This window comes from Tachyglossus aculeatus, chromosome 3, assembly GCF_015852505.1.
Source record: "Tachyglossus aculeatus isolate mTacAcu1 chromosome 3, mTacAcu1.pri, whole genome shotgun sequence".
Lineage (NCBI taxonomy): Eukaryota > Metazoa > Chordata > Mammalia > Monotremata > Tachyglossidae > Tachyglossus > Tachyglossus aculeatus.
The window spans coordinates 106,150,462-106,169,916 of record NC_052068.1 but is presented as its reverse complement, the minus strand read 5'-3'; the positions used below and the strand labels follow the sequence as shown (position 1 = coordinate 106,169,916).

The 19,455-nt window shown below is 45.6% G+C and overlaps 2 pseudogenes; one reads left to right on the top strand and one right to left on the bottom strand.

The window, feature by feature from the left end:
- Positions 1-14,591: 14,591 nt before the first annotated feature.
- On the top strand, positions 14,592-15,515 carry LOC119925361 (annotated as a pseudogene).
- Positions 15,516-18,041: 2,526 nt separating this feature from the next.
- Positions 18,042-18,984, bottom strand: LOC119925453 (annotated as a pseudogene).
- Positions 18,985-19,455: the final 471 nt, after the last annotated feature.

Sequence of the window (19,455 nt, the reverse complement as noted above, 5' to 3'; positions counted from 1 at the left end):
GACGTGGGAGTAATGAGAGTGAGGCAGAGCTAGAGGATTGGCCAGGGATAAATTAAAAGAATATGTTAGGGAATAGAAGGTGAGGCGAATAGATATGAAAGGTAAAGGAGCTATTGAAATAGGCATCAAAGGATAGGAAAGGATTTTACTAGTTAATAATAATAATAATAATAATGGTATTTGTTATGGATGTACTATGTGGTAAGCATTGTACTAAGTGCTGGGGTAGATACAAGTCAATCAGGCCCCTCATGGACATCACAGTCTAAATAGGAGGGAGAACAAGTACTGAATCCTCATTTTGCAAATGTGGGAACTGAGGACCAGTAATGTGAAGTGACTTACCCAAGGTCACACAGCAGGTAAATGGCAGAGCGGGGATTAAAAGGCAGATCCTCTGATTCCCATTTCCATTAGGCTGCGCTGCTTCTCAAAGGATGTGGAATTAAGTGACTATAATACTTGCAGATCTATGCAAATTAGAATAATAATAATAATAATAATAGCATTTGTTAAGCACTTACTATGTGTGAAGCAATCGTCTATGCGCTGGGGAGGATACAAGGTGATCAGGTTTTCCCACGTGGGGCTCACCGTCTTAATCCCCATTTTACAGATGAGGTAACTGAGGCACAGAAAAGTTAAGTGACTTGCCCAAGGTCACACAGCTGACAATTGGTGGAGCCAGGATTTGAACCCATGACCTCTGACTCTCAAGCCCGTGCTCTTTCCATTGAGCCACGCTGCTTTTCTTGGAACAGACATCAAGGAGTCAGGAATGGTTTTCTATGCTGGCCTGAATAGAGGCAGGTAAACTGAGGGAGATGAACACCGTGATTAGCTTGTAGCTATCCTAGCAGTTAGTACAGGGCTTGGTACGTAAACAAATACTATAAAACCCCCCAAAATCTGTGATTTCCGTCCAACCCAAAGATTTTCTCCTCTTCTGTGAACTTTTCTCTGGATTATTATTCTCGTCCCTATTTGCATCTACTTCTCTTTTTTTAAATGTCCTTAGGCAGTCACTATCAATTCCCAAAAAATGACCAATGTCACCGTGAAGACAGAGCTCCTGCTGCTGGTATTATCGGAAGTTCGGGAGCTGCAGCTGATCCACGCTGCGCTGTTCCTCCTGGTCTACCTGGCGGCCCTGACGAGAAATCTCCTCACTGTCGCGTCACCGTCCTCGACCAGCGCCTCCACACCCCCATGTACATCTTCCTCAGGCCCCCTTCCGTACTCGACCTCTGCATCAACTCTGTCATTCTCCCCAAGTCCATGTATAACTCAATGAGCAATAATAACTCCATCTCCTTCCTCAGCTGCATTGCCCATCTTTTCCTGTGGATGTTATTTGTGGGTTCTGAGTATTTCATCCTCACAGCGATGTCCTATGACCACTACGCCGCCATCTGCCTCCCCCAGCACCACAACGTCATCATGGACCGAGGGGCCTGTGGGAAGATGGCCGCCGCCTAATGGCTCAGCAGAGGACTGATTGGGGTCTTGTTTTCAGCTTCGACCTTCTCCACGCCCTTCCGCAGGTACAACGTTGTCCCCCAGTTCTTCTGTGACGTCCCCGATCAGCTGAAGATCTCCTGCTCCGAGGACCACGTTGCCACGGACGTGAGCATGACCACAGGGTTAGCTGTCGTCTGCTTCATGCTCATCGTCGTCTCGCAAATCCACATGTTCCAGTGGACGTTTGTCCTGAGAAGAGGGCTTATGAAACATTTTCATTACCTTTATAGGTATCTGTACGTATCTCCCAAAGCAAAGTTCTTGGGTTGTTTTCTTGGTTGAAGCAGAATTGTTTTGAATTTCTATTTGCTGCTCTAGTAGAAGTTGGGAAATGGTCATGAGAATTCGTAGTTTATCCTCCACCTTCGAATCAAGAAAATTCTTCTCACTCTCGGATTCCAGGCTCTCCATCACCTCGCCCCCTCCTACCTCACCTCCCTTCTCTCGTTCTACAGCCCAGCCCACACTCTCCACTCCTCTGCCGCTAACCTCGTCACTTTGCCTAGTTCTCGCCTGTCCCGCATTCGACCCTCAGCCCAAGTCCTTCCCCTGGCCTGGAATGTCCTCCCTCCACGCATCTGCCAAGCTAGCTCTCTTCCTCCCTTCAAAGCACTACTGAGGGCTCACCTCCTCCAGGAGGCCTTCCTAGACTGAGCCCCCTTTTTCCACATCCACTGAGGGTCGGGCCAAAGTCTTCTCCATGTGCCTGCATCAAATCACCATCGTCATTGCTTTTTTCTCTACTGGGACTTTCGCCGACCTCAAACCCCTCTTGGGCTCCCCCTCAAAGCTGGACCTGCTGGCGTCCGTGTTCTACACCGTGGTGCCCCCCACTCACAAGCCCCTCATCTACAGCCTGAAGAATAAAAATGTGAAATCTGCCCTCGGGAGGGTCCTAAGGGGTAAACTCTCCCAGCTCCCTCGCTGGCATAAAATGTCTGTTTCTCCATGTCAATGATCCCAGCAATTGTCAGAGAGATTGTCCAAGGATTTGTCCAGATTTGAAGCCATCCTTCGGGTCTAAAGACAGAATCCCTACAGGGAAGGTTTTCCTATGTGTGCTGCTGTGGCTGAGAAAGTCCTTCTTTATGTTCAGGATTTAGAGATCTTCCCTTTATCCTTGTGAGATTTGCATTGGCGAAATGCAAGGAACCCCTGTAGAATGTAAGCTCCATGTAGACAGGGAACACGTCGACCAACTTTGTTGTATTGTACTCTCCCAAACACTTAGTACCATGCTCTGAACACAGTAATCACTCAATAAATACCACTGATTGATCAATTGTTTTGTATAGTGCTCCACATAAAGTGCTCAATAAATACCATTGACAGATTGCCTGATTGATTGATCGATTAATATCTGCATGCTCCTCTAGACTTGTGAGTATGCTCCTAAAGACTTGTAAGCTCACTGTGGGCAGGGAATGTACCTGACAACTCAGTTCATTCACTCAATCATTCAATCGTATTTATTGAACACATTGTGTGCCGAGCACTGTACTAAGCCCTTGGGAAGTAGAAGTCAGCAAAATATAGAGACGGCCCCTACCCATCAACGGGCTCACAGTCTAGAAGGGGGAGACAGACAACAAAACAAAACATGTAGACAGGTGTCAAAATCGTCAGAACACATAGAATTAGAGCTATATGCACATTATTAACAAAATAAATGTACAAGTAAAATAGAGTAATAAATCTGTACAAATATATACAAGTGCTGTGGGGAGGGGAAGGAGGTAGGGCAGGGGGATGGGAAGGTGGAGAGGAAAAAGGGGGCTCAGTCTAGGAAGGCCTCCTGGAGGAGGCGAGCCCTCAGTAGTGCTTTGAAAGGAGGAAGAGAGCTAGCTTGGCAGATGCGTGGAGGGAGGACATTCCAGGCCAGGGGAAGGACTTGGGCTGAGGGTCGAAGGCGGGACAGGCGAGAACTAGGTAAAGTGACGAGGTTAGCGGCAGAGGAGTGGAGAGTGTGGGCTGGGCTGTAGAACGAGAGAAGGGAGGTGAGGTAGGAGGGGGCGAGGTGATGGAGAGCCTGGAATCCGAGAGTGAGAAGAATTTTCTTGATTCGAAGGTGGAGGATAAACTACGAATTCTCATGACCATTTCCCAACTTCTACTAGAGCTGCAAATAGAAATTCAAAACAATTCTGCTTCAACCAAGAAAACAACCCAAGAACTTTGCTTTGGGAGATAGGTACAGATATCTACAAAGGTAATGAAAATGTTTCATAAGCCCTCTTTTCAGGACAAACGTCCACTGGAATATAGCACCTCCTCCTGCTCCTCTAGAAGATGGACCAACCAACCAACCAATCAATTTATTGAGCACCTACAATATGTAGAGCGCTGTGCTTGGAAAGAGAGAGTTAGTAGAATGAGCAAATATGATCCCTGCCCTTAAGGAGCTTAGTCTGGGAGAACAAACATTGTCATCAATTCGACAGGAGGAAAAAGGAAAGAGGATTTGTGCATGAGTTACAATTAATAGAGTGTGTTAGCTATGGACAGAGAAGCAGCAGACCTCAATGGATAGAGTATGAGCCTGGAAGTCAGAGGTTCATAGGTTCTAGTCCCGGCTCTGCCACTTATATTCTGTGTGACCTTGGGCAAGTCACTCAACTTCTCTGTGCCTCATTCATCCCATCTGTAAAATGGGGAGCGAGGCTGTAAGCCCCATGTAAACAGGAACTGTGTCCAACCCAATTTGCGTCTATCCACCCCAGTACTTAGTACAGTGCCTCCACCTAGTAAGTGCTTAACAAATACGTTAATTATTATTATTATTATTATTATTATCATCATCATTATTATTATTACCGATAGTGAGTACCCAAGTGCTTAGGTGGGACAGAAGTGCTGAAATGGCAGTCGTGAGGGATATAAAGTGTGGATATCATTGTTCAATTAGGAAAGACTTCCTGGAGGAGATGTGGTTTCAACATGGTTTGGATGATTGGAAGAGTAGTGGGGTGCCAGATGTGGAAAGGGAGAGTTCCAGGTAGAAGGAAGGGTGTTGGCAGCGGGAGAGATGAGGACAAGGGTGAAAGTTATAAAAATCAGTGTCTTTTTCCTACAAGGAACAGGGATATACAGATGGTTAAACACAGGGTTCTGAACTGTGGTTTCTCAGTAGATCTGTGCTGTATTCTCTCAGGAGATCCCTACCCAGACAAAGGAATACCCCAGAGCCTGAAGCTACCCAGTCTGAGTTTACAACAGAAAATACGAATTAGGATTGGTGGAAGCTCTTGTTCTCTGGGTAGCTGTGGGGCTCATTCAAATATAGCTCTAGTCTCCAAGCTCCGAGGAACCTCGTCCTCACCCCAGCCCCACAGAGACTTATGTTCTAAGAGTAATAATTATTCCCCTAGTGCCTCATTAGTCACGTCTCAAAATTTATGTCTCAGGAGAGGACTCGATTTGCCTACCTCTGACACAACAGTGGAATGATGAACTGTTCCAGAGTGGGTTTGATCACTCCAGAGGGATTGCTTTCGAGAAGCAGCAAGGTCCAGATCAAAGAGTGTGAGCTTCAGGGTCAGAGAACCTGGGTTTTAATCCTTTATCTGCTGGCTGACCTTGGACAAGTCACTTAACTTCTTTGTGCCTTAGTCTTTCGTCTGCAAAATGGGTATTCAATATGGGTTCTTCCCCATATTTAGATTGTGAGCCCCATACCTTGATTACCTTGTGCCTACCCCTGTACTTAGTACAGTACTTGGCACATAGTAATGGCTTAACAAAAACAATAATGATGATAATGATGGTATTCGTTAAGCATTTACTATGTGGCAGGCACTGTACTAAGTGCTGGAGTGGATACAAGGAAATCGAGCTGGACACAGTCCCTGTCTCAGGTGGGGCTCACAGTCTCAACCCCCATTTCACAAATGACATAACTGAGGCTCAGAAAAATAAAGTGACTTGCCCAAGGTCACACAGCAAGCAAGTGGTGTATCGAGGATTCAAACCCAGGTCCTTCTGACTCTAAGGTCCATGCTCTATCTACTATGCAATCCTGCTTCTTAATACTAACTACCTAACAATCAAATACCAAATAACAAATACCACCACTGTTATTATTATTATTATTGTTGTTATTAATAATATTTCACTGTTAGAGAGTTTGTAAAGAATCTCTTGCCGGGTCTCTCAGAACTATTTTACATCCAATCTCCCCTCACGGTAGCAGCACTTTGCAATTAGTCAATCAATAGAAAGAACCGAACACTTACTGTGTGTTTACAGAGAGCTATAGTGAGCACTTGGGAGAATGCAATAGAGGTAGAAGACATGATCACCACCCTCAAGTGGATTATAGTCTATCAAAGTATAAACTGAGTGTTTATTGTGTTTGGAACACTCTACGGAATGCTTCGGAGCATATACTAGAAAAAAACCACAATCCTGCTAGCTTACAGTCTAGCAGGGGAGATAGGCACTAAAGTAATTTATAAACGAAGAAAGTGCTCTTACAGTAGAGAAGGTAATGTGGTATGTACTAAAGTGTAATGAGAAGAGCTGAGTGCAAAAAGGCTGAAAAAGAGAGTAGGGGTGATGTGACTTAGGAAAAAGAAAATTAATTGGGGTAGGCATCCTGGAATTTAAATAATGATAATAGTAGTATTTGTTAAGCGCTTACTATGCACCAGTCACTGTACCAAACAGGAGTGAATCGAAGCATATTAAGTTGGACACAGTCTGTCCCACGTGGGGCTCTCAGTCTTAATCCCCATTTTACAAATGAAGTAAATGATGCACAGAGAAGTGAAGTGACTTGCCCAAGGTCCAAGAGCAGACAATTGGCAGAACTGGGATTAGAATCCAGCTCCTTCTGACTCTCAGGCCCATGCACTATCCACAAGGCAATACTGCTTCTCTCAAACGGCTTGGAATATGGGGAGAGCTGTGGACTCGTGGTTTTGAAGTGGGAGGGAGTTCCAGGCAGGGGGAAGTTTCATGGGACAGAGATTGTAGACAAGGGAGCTGGGAACATATCACATGAGAAGGTGTGCTTGTGAGGGAAAGGAGAGTACGAGCTGAAGTGTAATAGGAGAACGGAGTGGATATATAATAATCATGAAAATAATAACTATGGCATTCATTCAGAACTTATATGTCACGTACTATTTTAAGCACTAGGGTGCATGAAAATTAATCAGATTGGACACGGTAGCTGTCCCACATAGGGTTCACAGCCTAAGTATTGAACTCCTATTTTTCAGATGAAGAAACAGAAGCACAGTGAAGTTCAGTGGCTTGTCCGAGGTCTCACAGCAACAGGTGGCAGAGCTGGGTTTAGAACCCAGGTTCTCTGCCTCCCAGGCACATGCTCTTTCTACTAGGCTAAGATCCGTCAAAGTGTGTGTGTGTGTGTGTGTGTGTGTGTGTGTGTGTGTGTGTGTGTGTGTCTGTGAGTGTGTCTACCTGTATATGTGTATGGAAAGTGTCTGTTCTTGGACTCGGAGTCCCATGAGGCAGGAACTGTGTCTTATTTGCTTATGAGATATCTATCCTAGCAGTCAGTACAGTACTGACACAAAGTGAATACTTAACAAATAACACCGTTATCATTTTGGGATGTTTTGTTGAGAATCAGCATGGCCTAGTAGATACAGCATAGGCCTGAGAGTCAGAGGGACCTGGGTTCTAATCCCAGCTCTGACACTTGTCTGCAGTATGACCTTGGTTGGGCAAGTTACTTAACTTCCCTGTGCCTCAGTTACCTCAGCTGTAAAACGGAGATTAAGACTGTGAGCCCCATGTGGAACAGGATTGTGTCCAACCAGATTTGCTTGTACCCACTCCAGTACTTAAAACAGTGTGTGACATATAGTAAGCACTTATAAAATGTCACAGTTCTTATCATTATTATTATTAGAAACTAGGTTGGGAAGCTCTGGAATTAGATTGCAATGATTTTAGAGTTCACTAAGAAGTTATTTTGACTGATTGATTAAGGTATTTGTTAAGTGCTTACTTTTGTCCACACTCTTATAAACACCGGGGAACGTGCACGTTAATGGGGTTGGACACAATTCCTGTCCCTCATGGGACTCATTCATTGATTCATTCATTGATTCATTCATTCATTCAATCGCATTTATTGAGCGTTGTGTGCAGACCACGGTACTAAACACTTGGGAAGTACAAGTCGGCAACATATAGAGATGGTCCCTACCCAACAACGGCTCACAGTCTAGAAGGGGGAGACAGACAACAAAACAAAACATGTAGATAGGTGTCAAAATTGCCAGAACAAATAGAATTATAGCTATATGCACATCATTAACAAAAGAGTAGTAAATATGTACTAGTAAAATAGGGTAATAAATCTGTACACATATATGCAAGTGCTGTGGGGAGGAGAAGGAGGTAGGGCATGGGGGATGGGGAAGAAGATAGGAAAAGGAGGGCTCAGTCTGGGAAGGCCTCCTGGAGGTGGTGAGCTCTCATCAGGGCTGGAGGAAGAGAGCTAGTTTGGCGGATATCTGGAGGGAGGGCATTCCAGGCCAGGGGAAGAAAGTGGGCCGGGGGTCGACAGTGGGACAGGCAAGAAAGAGGTACAGTGAGGAGGTTAGTGACAGAGGAGTGGAGGGTGTGGTCTGGGCTGTAGAAGGAGAGAACGGAGGTGAGGTAGGAAGGGGCGAGGTGATGGAGAGCCTTGAAGTCGAGAGTGAGGAGTTTTTGCTTGATTCGTAGGGTGACAGGCAACCACTGGAGATTTTTTGAGGAAGGAAATTATATGCCCAGAGTTTTTCTGTACAAAGATAATCCGGGCAGCAGAGTGAAGTATAGACTGAAGTGGGGAGTGACAAGAGGATGGGAGCTCAGCGAGGAGGCTGATGCAGTAATCCAGTCGGGATAGGATGATAGATTGAACAGCAAGGTAGAGATTTGGATGGAGAGGAAAGGGTGGATCTTGGCGATGTTGCGGAGGTGAGACCGGCAGGTTTTGGTGACGGATTGGATGTGTGGGGTGAATGAGAGAGCGGGGTCGAGTCACAAGTCGAAATAGGAGGAAGAACAAGTATCCTCGTTGTTGAGGAAACTGAAGCAGAGAGAAGTTAAGTGACTTGCCCAAGATTACACAGCAAGCAATTTAGCAGAGCAAGGTTTACAACCCAGGTCCTTCTGATTCCCAGACCCACGCTCTCTCCACTAGGCCATGCTACTATTTTGCTGTAAGAGATGGTAACAAATGATCTTGCTTTTTAAAACCAATGGACTCTACTCCATGCTAATCGTCCTCAACCTCTGAGCTGTCTTCAACACTGTCGACTACCTCCATCTCCTGGAAACATGATTCAGCCTTGGCTTCGCTGACACCGTCCTCTCCTGGTCCTCCTATATCTCTGGTCCCTTATTCACAGTCTCTTTTGCGGGCTCCTCCTCTGCCACACACCCCCTGAATGTGTGCGTCCCTCAAGGTTCAGGTCTGAGACCCCTTCTATTCTCTAACACCCACTCCCTGAGATAACGTATTCACCAAACCGCCATCTCTATCAGTCCCAACTCTACATCCAGCTCTGATCTCTCTTCTTCTCTGCTTTCTCCTATTTCCTCCTGCCTTCATTCAAGACATCTCTATTTGGTTGACCTGCCAACACCTCTATCTCAACATGTCAGAAGCAGAACTCCTCATCTTTCCACCCAAACCTTGTCCTCGCTCGACTTTCCCATCACTGTAGACAGTACCCCATCTTCCCTGTCTCACCAACCCGTAACCGTGGCGTTATCCTCGACTCAGCTCTCTCATTCAAAACATATATTCAATATACTACCAAATCTTGTCATCTCAACCTTCACAATATTGCTTAAAGCCATCCTTTCTGCTCCATTCAAATGGCTACCATGCTAATCCAAGCATTTAACCTTACCCAACTTAATTACTGTATCAACCTCCTAGTAGACTTCCCTGCCTCCTGTCTCTTCCCACTTCAGTCCATACTTCATTCTGATGAAAGCTACTCAGCACATTGTATGGGGAGCTATTATCACAGTGTATAGTGAGCAATCCACTATATGGATACATCTCATTTGAAGATGACACAGGTGAAAAAAAAAGTTTATCTAATTATTTCACTTCCTTCAGGCTAAATGAATCCAGGTCTCCTAGGCCACATGAGCTCTCAAATACGGGGAGTCAGATGAGGGGCCACAAGGAACTAGGGCTACCCCTCCCCCGGGTGATGTAGGGGAGAGAGAGGCACGCAAGACATTAGTCCTGCTAAGGTTCTCCAGGCTCCCATCTCCTTCAGGTCTCTGCTCTCACGCCACCTGGAATACAACCATTGTCTCCAGGCATTTTCCAGAGAGGCCATAGCTCTTCTAGCCAGGACACATTTACTTCACCTCAGACTTCTAACACACTCTTTGCACCTTTAGCAGTGCCTTCCAGCGATGCCCCGTTTGCCTGAAGATGCAGAACGAGAAGGATCTGATGGGCAAGCGTTCTGAGTGAGGAGGGAAGGGTTATAGTCCTAAAGAAGAGTTTGATTTCCTTCACTGCCCATTAGGAAATCAGTAGACCAAAGTTTGTGTCCTACTCTGCCACTGCCTTGTTGGGTGCACTTAGGGAAGTCATTTCACTTCCCCCAAATCAGTTTCCTCCCCTGTCAAATGAAGATTAGGTAGATTGTGATCTCTGTGTGAGAGAGGGATTATGTCCAGTATGTTAATCATGTAGCCACTGCAGTTTTTTGGGCATAGTGAGCACTTGATAGAGAAGCAATAGAGAAGCAGCGTGGCTCCGTGGAAAAAGCACAGGCTTTGGAGTCAGAGGTCATGGGTTCAAATCCTCGCTCAGCCAATTGTCAGCTGTGTGACGTCGGGCAAGTCACTTAACTTCTCTGGGCCTCAGTTACCACGATGGAAAATGGGGATGAAGACTGTGAGCCCCCTGCGGGACAACGTGATCACCTTATAACCTCCCCAGGGCTTAGAACAGTGCTTTGCACATTGTAAGCGCTCAATAAATGCCATTATTATTATTATTAATTACTTCAAAAGATGTGAACGTTGTGAAAGTACTTTGGAAATTTTATTATAATGCTAAACAAAAAATAACGCACTACTACCCCTTCTTTCTCGTCTCATCTTCCCTTCTTCTCCACTCCCTTTACTTCCTCCTCTTCTTTCTCCTTCTTTTCTCCTCCTGACAAGAGCTCTCCTAAGGAAAACATCCAGAAAGGTTGGTATGGGTAGTGTCACTAAGAAAGCTGTGAATTATGGTAAATTGAAAACATGATCCAGGCAGATCAAGCTTACAAATTCTAGCAAAGAAGACTAAGAAAATGATAGAATAGTCTCTTCTCAGAAAGCCTTAGGGTCCTGGGCTGTTTAGTCCAGAGATGAGAAGGCTAAAGGGGGTGGGGCGGGGGGCGGTCAGAGCTGGATGAGGTTCTCCAAGAGTTAATGACCCTCAAACAATCAGCCCCGTTTGGGTCAGGGACTCTGTCCAGTCTGATTATCCTACATTTACCCCCGGCACTTAGCACTGTACTTGGGTAATAATAATGATGGCATTTATTAAGACTTTACTATGTGCAAAGCACTGTTCTAAACGCTTGGGAGGTTACAAGGTGATCAGGTTGTCCCACGTGGGGCTCACAGTCTTAATCCCCATTTTACAGATGAGGTAACTGAGGCACAGAGAAGTTAAGTGACTTGCCCAAAGTCACACAGCTGACAAGTGGCGGAGCCGGGATTTGAACCCCTGACCTCTGACTCCAAAGCCCGTGCTCTTTCCACTGAGCCACGCTGCTCAGTATTATTAATAATAAAGATAATAATGGCAAGCCCTTATGATGGGTGAAGCACTTTCTAAATGCTGGGATAGATACAAAATCATCATATCCCGCAAGTTGAAGGGAGGCCAGAGGTTGATTCCCCATTTTACAGAGGAAGGAACTGAGGGACAGAGAGGTTAAGTGACTTACCCAAGTTGATATAGCAGGCAAGTGACAGCGGCAGGATAAGAATCCAGGTCCTCTGACAACCAGGTCAGTTTTTTTCCAGTAGACCATACTAAACAATTATTATTATTATTATTGTTATTATTATTATTATCATTATTATTATGAGTAGTAGGAGTAGGAGTAGGAGTAGGAGTAGGAGTAGTGAAGACTGGGACTCCTCAATAGAAATAGCAGCAGCAGAAGCAGCTGCAAGATTCTAATAGGCTGTGGGGAGACCGTCCAGGCTGTGATGGCTGAGTTTAAAACAGGGGAGACGTGGTAGGTGTGGCACTGCCTGGGAGCAGGGGACTGGACTAGATGATAGCTCGGGGAAGCTATGATTCTATGAATCACCTCGCCCCAGATCAAAATCCCTCATCTCTACAAGTCGGGTATCTGCGAGGACAACAGAGGGCGTGCAAGGCTCGGAATGGATGGCTGGCCACAGAGCTTGGCTCCACTAACTCTTTCCTCGGGAGATGGAGGGGAAGCTATTCGGCTATTTTCCCTGCTCCCGTCTGGTCGGTGTGCCTTAAAGGCTCTTTCTGGAGGCTGTAAATGGTTACAAAGTAGAATGCCCTTCAAACTCCAGGAGGATGGAGAAAAAAGCAGTTCAGCTCTCGTGCAGGGAAAGCGAGGGAGAGGGTGGATGTTGGAGGAGAGACAGAGACCCTCTCCGTCCCAAACTAGCTGATGGATCTTTGACTTTTCATCTCTGCCTAGGGCAGATTCATTCCCACCGTGAAAACAGCCCTTCCTGGGGAATGGAGACAGCACTAACCGACCCCTGAGGTGCTCTCGAAGGGTTGAGTCAGACTGAATAGAAACTGTAGGGAGGGCTAGCAAGGATGGGAATTAGATAGATTGTGAGCTCCGTTTGGGAGAGGGACTCTGCCCCTAATCATGTATCCTCTGCAGCTCTTAGAACATACTAACCGCTTTATAAGTGCTGTAATTAATATTTTGGGGATTCTTGAGAGCTCTCTCCTCCTCCATACATGTTCCTTGTCATTACTATGGCAGAGTTTCTTCCGTTAGTCAAGGCCAGCTCTGCTCTAAGCACTGCAGAGCTTCCTTAAACATAGTTGGTACAGCATCCAATTTAGTCAGAGAGTACAAGTGCTTTACACATAGTAAGCGCTTAGCAAATGCCATCATTATTATTAAGCGCCTCAGGAGAGGCAGCAATAACTCCTTGGGCCGGGTGTTTCCCATCCAGCCTCTATTTTGTTCTCACGGTGATTAAACCCCACCCAACAGCAGTCCCTGGGCTCCTGATTAGATCAAGGAGTAGCTATCCCTTAAATACGAACACCCTGTAGCTGTTACCACTCCTTCGGGAAAGACTGAAACAACTTAGTTTCTCAAAGAAGCATCTGCCTTCAGGTGTGGTAGTTTGCTGAAATCCCAGGTTTGTTGAATGCCTTCTGAATTATCTCAATAAATTCTATCGTCAGATTGATTTTGAGATGGTATGTGCATGAAAAACCATGAGTGGGATTATATAAATGAAATTCTTTTTTTTTAGAATACTGTAAAGTATTTGGGTGTGAAAAAACTCCTCCATCTCCCACAGAGTGTCAACGTTTCCTGTAACTGCTTCGAGGGACTGGGGAAAGGAATAGGAGTCAAAGTTTTAGGGACAGGGGTTGGTGGAAATGAAGACCGTGAGGGAAAAGACTACAATCAATCAAATAATTGCAATTATTGAGTGCTTACTATGTGTGAAGCACTGAATTTATAGCTTGGGAGAGCACAATACACTAGAATTGGTAGACACAGACACAGACCCAGGAGCTTACTGTCTACTCTGTGCACAGCACTGTACTAAGAACTTGGAAGTGTACATCAGAGTGAGCAAGAATGATTTCTGTCCTCCATGAGCTTACAGTCATCTGGAAGAAACAGACACCGAAAGAAATAACAGGTAGAGAGAATTCTGATAGAAGAAGAGAAAGAAAAAAGTGCTTGTTGTCAAAAGGTTGGTGCTGAAAGAATAAGGTATGTAAGTCGACATTTAGAGAAGTGCGTAGTTGGTGCAGAAGGTCTTTTGTTGTAGTTGGGAGGACGTGATCTAGAGAGAAGAAAAACGAATCAAGGTAGGGCTCCTGGAGGAGTTAGGAGTTCAGGAAAGCTTTGTGGATGAGGAGAGCTGTGGTAGGACTGATGTGGAGAGAGAGGGAGTCCGAGCCAGGGGGAAGGCCGTGAGTCAGGGTTTGGAGTTGGAAGAGAGGAGAACAAGTCCCAGGGAGAAGGTGAGACTGAGATGAGAATCCACAGTAGAAGGGAATAAGCCAAAGAGGAATGAGAACAGAAGATTAATATTTCTGGCTTAGAAAGTAGATAGAGTTGTTTTCAGAGAAAAGTTTTGGCATGAATGAAGATTTGGAAAGTGGGAGTGGCTTCATGAGCGCCAACAGAGCTAGTAGGCAAGACGGAACCCAGAAGACATGACCAAAGAAGAGAATCTTTAAAGGAATGAAAAGTCAGGATAGACGGATGAAGACATTATTCTCTTTTTCATGATTCCATAAAAAAAGTTTTCCGCTGGCCCCGTCCAGCTGCGGTTTTTCAGTATAGTCTTTCCAACTATACACTTGGAAACTCACCCCTCCCGTTTCCCTATAACACTTATGTACAGATTTTAACACTCTACCCTTCCCTCCTCCTCCTCCTCCTCCTCCTCCTCCTACTACTACTACTAATAACATTTGTTAAGCCCTTACTAGATGTCAAACACTGTTATAAGTGCTAGGGTAGATATAAGATAAGCAGGTTGGACATTAATAATTGATTTTTGTGTCTGTCTCCCAGGAGAAACTCTAAGTTCCTAGAAGGAAGGAATCATATCTACTAATTCTATCATACTCTCCCAAGTGCTTGACATTGTGCTGTAGACATATTAGGAGCTTAATCAATATGACTGATTAATTTGTTGTAAATCTTGTCCGAGTCTGGATCCCCTGCTAGACTTCAGAGAAGAGCAGGGATCATGTTTTCTAACTTTAAGTATTTCTAACTTTAAGTATGACTGATTTGTTGAGAGAATGATGGAGTCTTCCAACTCTTCTCTCACCTTCATTCTCCCTACTCTTTCGGTGCCCGCAGGAGTCAATGATGAAAAACCAAACAGTAGTTACAGAGTTCATTATCCTCAGCCTGACGGACGATCCAGAGTTTCGGGTTCTGCTTTTCCTTTTTCTGTTTGCCAAATATGTACTGAGCGTCACTGGGAACCTGACCATCATCACCCTCACCCTATTGGACTCCCGCCTCCACACCCCTATGTACTTCTTCCTATGCGATTTCTCCTTCCTGGAGATCTCCTTCACGTCCGTCATTGTCCTTAAAATGCTGGTCAGCATCGGAACCGGGAGCAAGACTGTTAGTTTTGACGCCTGTTTTGTACAGTTCTTCGCCATCCTGCTGGGGGAGACAGTGTTCTTCTTCTTGGCCGCTATGTCCTATATCCGCTATGTCGCCATCAGTCGGCCCGTGCACTACACGACCGTCATGAGTGGCAGCGCCTGCATTCTGCTGGTTCTCGGTTCCTGGGTGTCCGGCTTGCTTACTGTTTTAGTGCCAAACATCATGATCAGCCAGCTACTTTTATGTGGCCCCAACGCAATCAACGATTATTGCTGCGACTATATAATATTACTGCAGCTCACCTGCTCGGACACCCACCACATAGAGGTGATAGTCCTTGTCTTTGCGGTGGTGACACCTCTGGTCACCCCGGCGGTACTGACCATGCCCTACATGGCCACTGTCCGTGCCATCCTGAGACTGCCCTCCGCCCATCAGAGGAAAAAGGCCCTTTCCACCTGATCCTCCCATATGGTCGTGGTCTCCATCTCCTACAGCAGCTGCATCTTCATGTATTTCAATCCGTTCCCCAAGGAAGGCTTAGACTACAATAAGAGGGTGGCCTTACTCCACACCTCCAAGGTTCCGTTGCTCAACTCCTTCATCTGCACCTTGCGGAACCAGCACGTCAGGCAGGTAGAAAACATAAACATTTTCCATAGGATGTGAGAATCTTGCTGGACATCAAGATGTCAAATCTCAGTATAGAGGGATCAACAAAGATGGGAGATAGTGGGTCAGACCATTGATCCACCCACCCAGAACTCCATGTCTGTCAGTGGCAACAGGACAATATGGAGAGATGGGTATATGAATGTCCTAGAAGGTATCCATCCTTATGGTTAGAGTGCAAGCTGTTTTAGAGCAGAGAGCCTGTCTTCTTCCACTGTTCTATGCTCTCTCCTGGGCTTAGTGTAGAACTGTGCAAACAGTAGGCATACATTTAATATTTTTCGTAGATTGATGTTGAGGGGCTGACCACCTGAAACCCCCAGTTTCTCCCTAGTAACTCCTTACTGACTGCCCATCTATATATCACACAAATCCTTGATCAAAGTCACACCTCCTTTAGATACGAATGAGAGATCTTCCGTAGGCAGATGGTGAACCTGACGAAGTATGGCACGTCTTAGGGCTGTAGGTGTTTTAGGTTCTTGAGTTTCTGTATCCAAGTCATGTGCTTAGGTGATATATTTTTGCCCATTTTCTCCTCAGGATCCCACTTGTTCCCAGACAACACCATCCCCGGGGGGTGCTTACATATTGAGTGATTTACTCTCTCCCTCAGCACATATGCATATCATCGATTGTGCGGTTAACTTATTTATTCTCATTACCCGGTTGATAACGTTTTGGTTTTTCTGTATGTTTACAATAGAGTGGAATTCCTTGTGGGAAGGAAACCTGTCTTGTAGATATACCGTACTTTTCTAACGTTTACTTCTCTGTGTTGTGCCCAGTGGGGCTCAGCAAATACCACCATGCTGGTCCAGATGTTTGTCATATCCCTTCTCCATTACTACTTCCCGGTCATCGCAGACCTCTCTGTCACTAGCCTCTCCCCTCCCTTGCCTACACTTCAGTCCGCTGTCCAGATCATGTTTTCTAAAACATCACTATGCTTCAGCTTCTTCATCTGTAAAATAGAGGCTAAATGATTGTTCTCCCTCCTACTTAGACTGTGAACCCCATGTGGAACCACGACTAGGTCTGACCCAGTTACCATGTACCTACGTCAGTGCTTAGTACAGTGCTTGTCCCACAGTAAGTGTAAAATAAATACTTCTATTTTTGTTATTATGGTTACTTATAAACGTTCTTGGACGGACCTCATCCGTCTCAAATTCACCCCCACTTCACTGCTCAAGAAGCTCAAGAACCAACTATTCCTTGCTTTTAACTTTCTCCTTCAACCCACTCTGGCCCCAACTCCTCTTGCCACTAATTATCCTGCTAATAACATTGCTAAATAAATTGAAATCATTTTGTGTGAACTCCCTAAATTATCCCCCGTTACCTCCCTAGCTCCTTCCTAACCATGTCCTGGTGCTGTGGGGACCGTGTGCTATAAGTACTTTCTGGATAGAGTCCTGAGGAGAACTGAAGCTCACAGTGGCATAGTGATTTACAGAAGTTCGTATAGTAAGAACACAGACATTGCCAGAAAAAAGTATCCCAATGGAGGAGGCTTGCCAGTTAGGAGAAAAGGAGAGGACACTAATGTACATATTCGGAGATTAATTTTGACCACGCCAATTGTGATTATTTGTATGTCCGTATCTTTCATTTGAATCTAAACTCCTTGTGGACAGGGATTGTGTCACTCCTTTATTCTATACCTCCCAAACACTTGATATCAATAAGAAGAATTTACAGACCACTTACTCTGCATTGAGCACTGTAATAAGCACTTGGGAGAGGACAATAGAGACAAGATCCCTGCCTTGAAAGAAATTACAATCTAGTGGAGAAGACAGATACATGTGTAAATCACAGGTTGTTGGGAAGAAATAGAGTTTAAAGATAAGGGCATAAGTGCAAAGGGATCAGGCGTGAGTATCCAAGTGCTCAGGTGATGCAGAAATGATGAGGTAGAAAGTGGGCGAAAATAGGGTGGGGAGATTTGAGACTAATCAGGGACGGTCTCCTGGAGGAGATGTGATTAGCTGCGGACTGCCAGTTGTGAAGTGGGAGGAAGCTCCAAGTTAGGGGGAGGGCATGGTTAAGCGGTCAGCAGAAATAAATAGCAGTGAACCATGGGTGTTCAGAAATACTAATTCTACTCCTCCTCCAGTGGGCTATATGTTTAGAGTACTAATTCCTTGTGGGCAGATAAATTTTAAATTCTGTATTTTCTGAGAGCTCAGTACAGTGCACCGCACCCAGGGGAAGCTCAGCGAATACTACTGGTGTGGTCTAGTGAGTACAGTACGGGTCTGGGAGTCAGAAGGACCTGGGTTCTAATCCCGGATCTGCCACATGTCTGTTGTGTGACCTTGGGCAAGTCACTTAATTTCTCTGGGCCTCAATTACCTCATCTGTAAAATGGGGATTAAGAGTGTGAGCCCCAGGGACTGTGTCCAACCTGATTGATTTGTCTTTGCCCTAGCGCTTACAACAGTGCTTGGCATATAGTAAGCACTTAACAAGTACCATAATTGTTATTATTATTACCACTACTATTGGGGTGGCATTTCAGAGAGAAGCCATTTTCTTTCTCAGGATCCTTCTCAGGTCCTCCTTGACATCTTTGTTCCTTAGAGAATAAATCATGGGGTTCAGCATGGGGGTGATGAGGGTGTAGCACATGACAGCCACCTTGCAACACTCAAGGGATGAGGGTGGGGTGAGGTAAACGAAAGCCATGGTTCCATAGAGGAAGCTCATGAAGGCCAGATGAAGGCCACAGGTGGAAACAGCCTTCCTGTGACCCTCAGAGGAGTGGACCTTCAGGATGGCAGAGCCAATGCAGATGTAAGAGCCAAGGATAACCAGAACGATGGACAGGATGATGACTGCGGACAGAACAAAGGACATGGCGTCCTGGACGGAGGTGTCGGAGCATGTGATTCGGCAGAGTAGCTGGACATCGCAGTAAAAGTGTTTGATGACCCGTGAAGCACGGAAGGTCACAGAGAATGTCTTGGTGGACTGGAGAGTGGAGCTGATACAGCCATAGGCTTACGAACCAGCCACTAGCCGGATGCAGCGGGACCGAGACATGCGGGAGGAGTAGAGGAGTGGTGAGCAGATAGCGACCAGTCTGTCATAGGCCATGACCATCAGGACGAAGCCCTCGTTCACAATGAAGGTAGTGAACAGGAATAACTGGGCAGCACAGCCAGCAAAGGAAGTGGACGTACCTTGTTCTCAGAAGCTGGCCAGTGCCTTGGGGGTGATGGCGGAGGCGTAAGAGAGGTCAGTGAAGGACGGGTTCTGGAGGAAGAAGTACATATGGGTATGGAGCCTGATGTTCCCTTGGATCACGGCTATCATGCCGACGTTCCCACCAGCACCAGACAGTAGGTGCCGTCTGGAACGCTAGGAAGAGGACGATTTGGAGCTCTGGGCTGACCTTAAAGCCCACGAGGATGAAGTAGGTCCCCATCGACCAGTTGGCTTCTCCCTCATTGCCCATCCTGGAGGTCTGTTGAGGAGCAAAGACCCTGTTAATTTGGCAGCAGAAGTGGTAATAGCACTAGTATGACGAAAATGGTATTTGGTAAGTGTTTTCTAAGTACCAGGCATTGTACCAAGCACTGGGATAGGTACAGGATAAACAGGTTGGACATAGCACAGGTCCCACATGGAGCTCACAGTCTTAATCGCCATTTTACAGAAGAGGTAATTGAGGTCCAGAGAAGTGAAGTGACTTGCCCAAGGTTGCACAGGAGACATGTGGTGGAGCCAGGATTAGAACCCAGGTCCTTCTGAATTTCAGGCCTGTGCCCTATCCACCAGGCCCTACTGTTTCTCATCAGTGCTACTGCTATTACTACTACTATCAATGCTACTATTATTATTCTTAATAATAATAATAATAATAATAACAATGGTATTTGTTAAACTCTTACTATGTGCAAAACATTATTCTAAATGCTGGGGGATA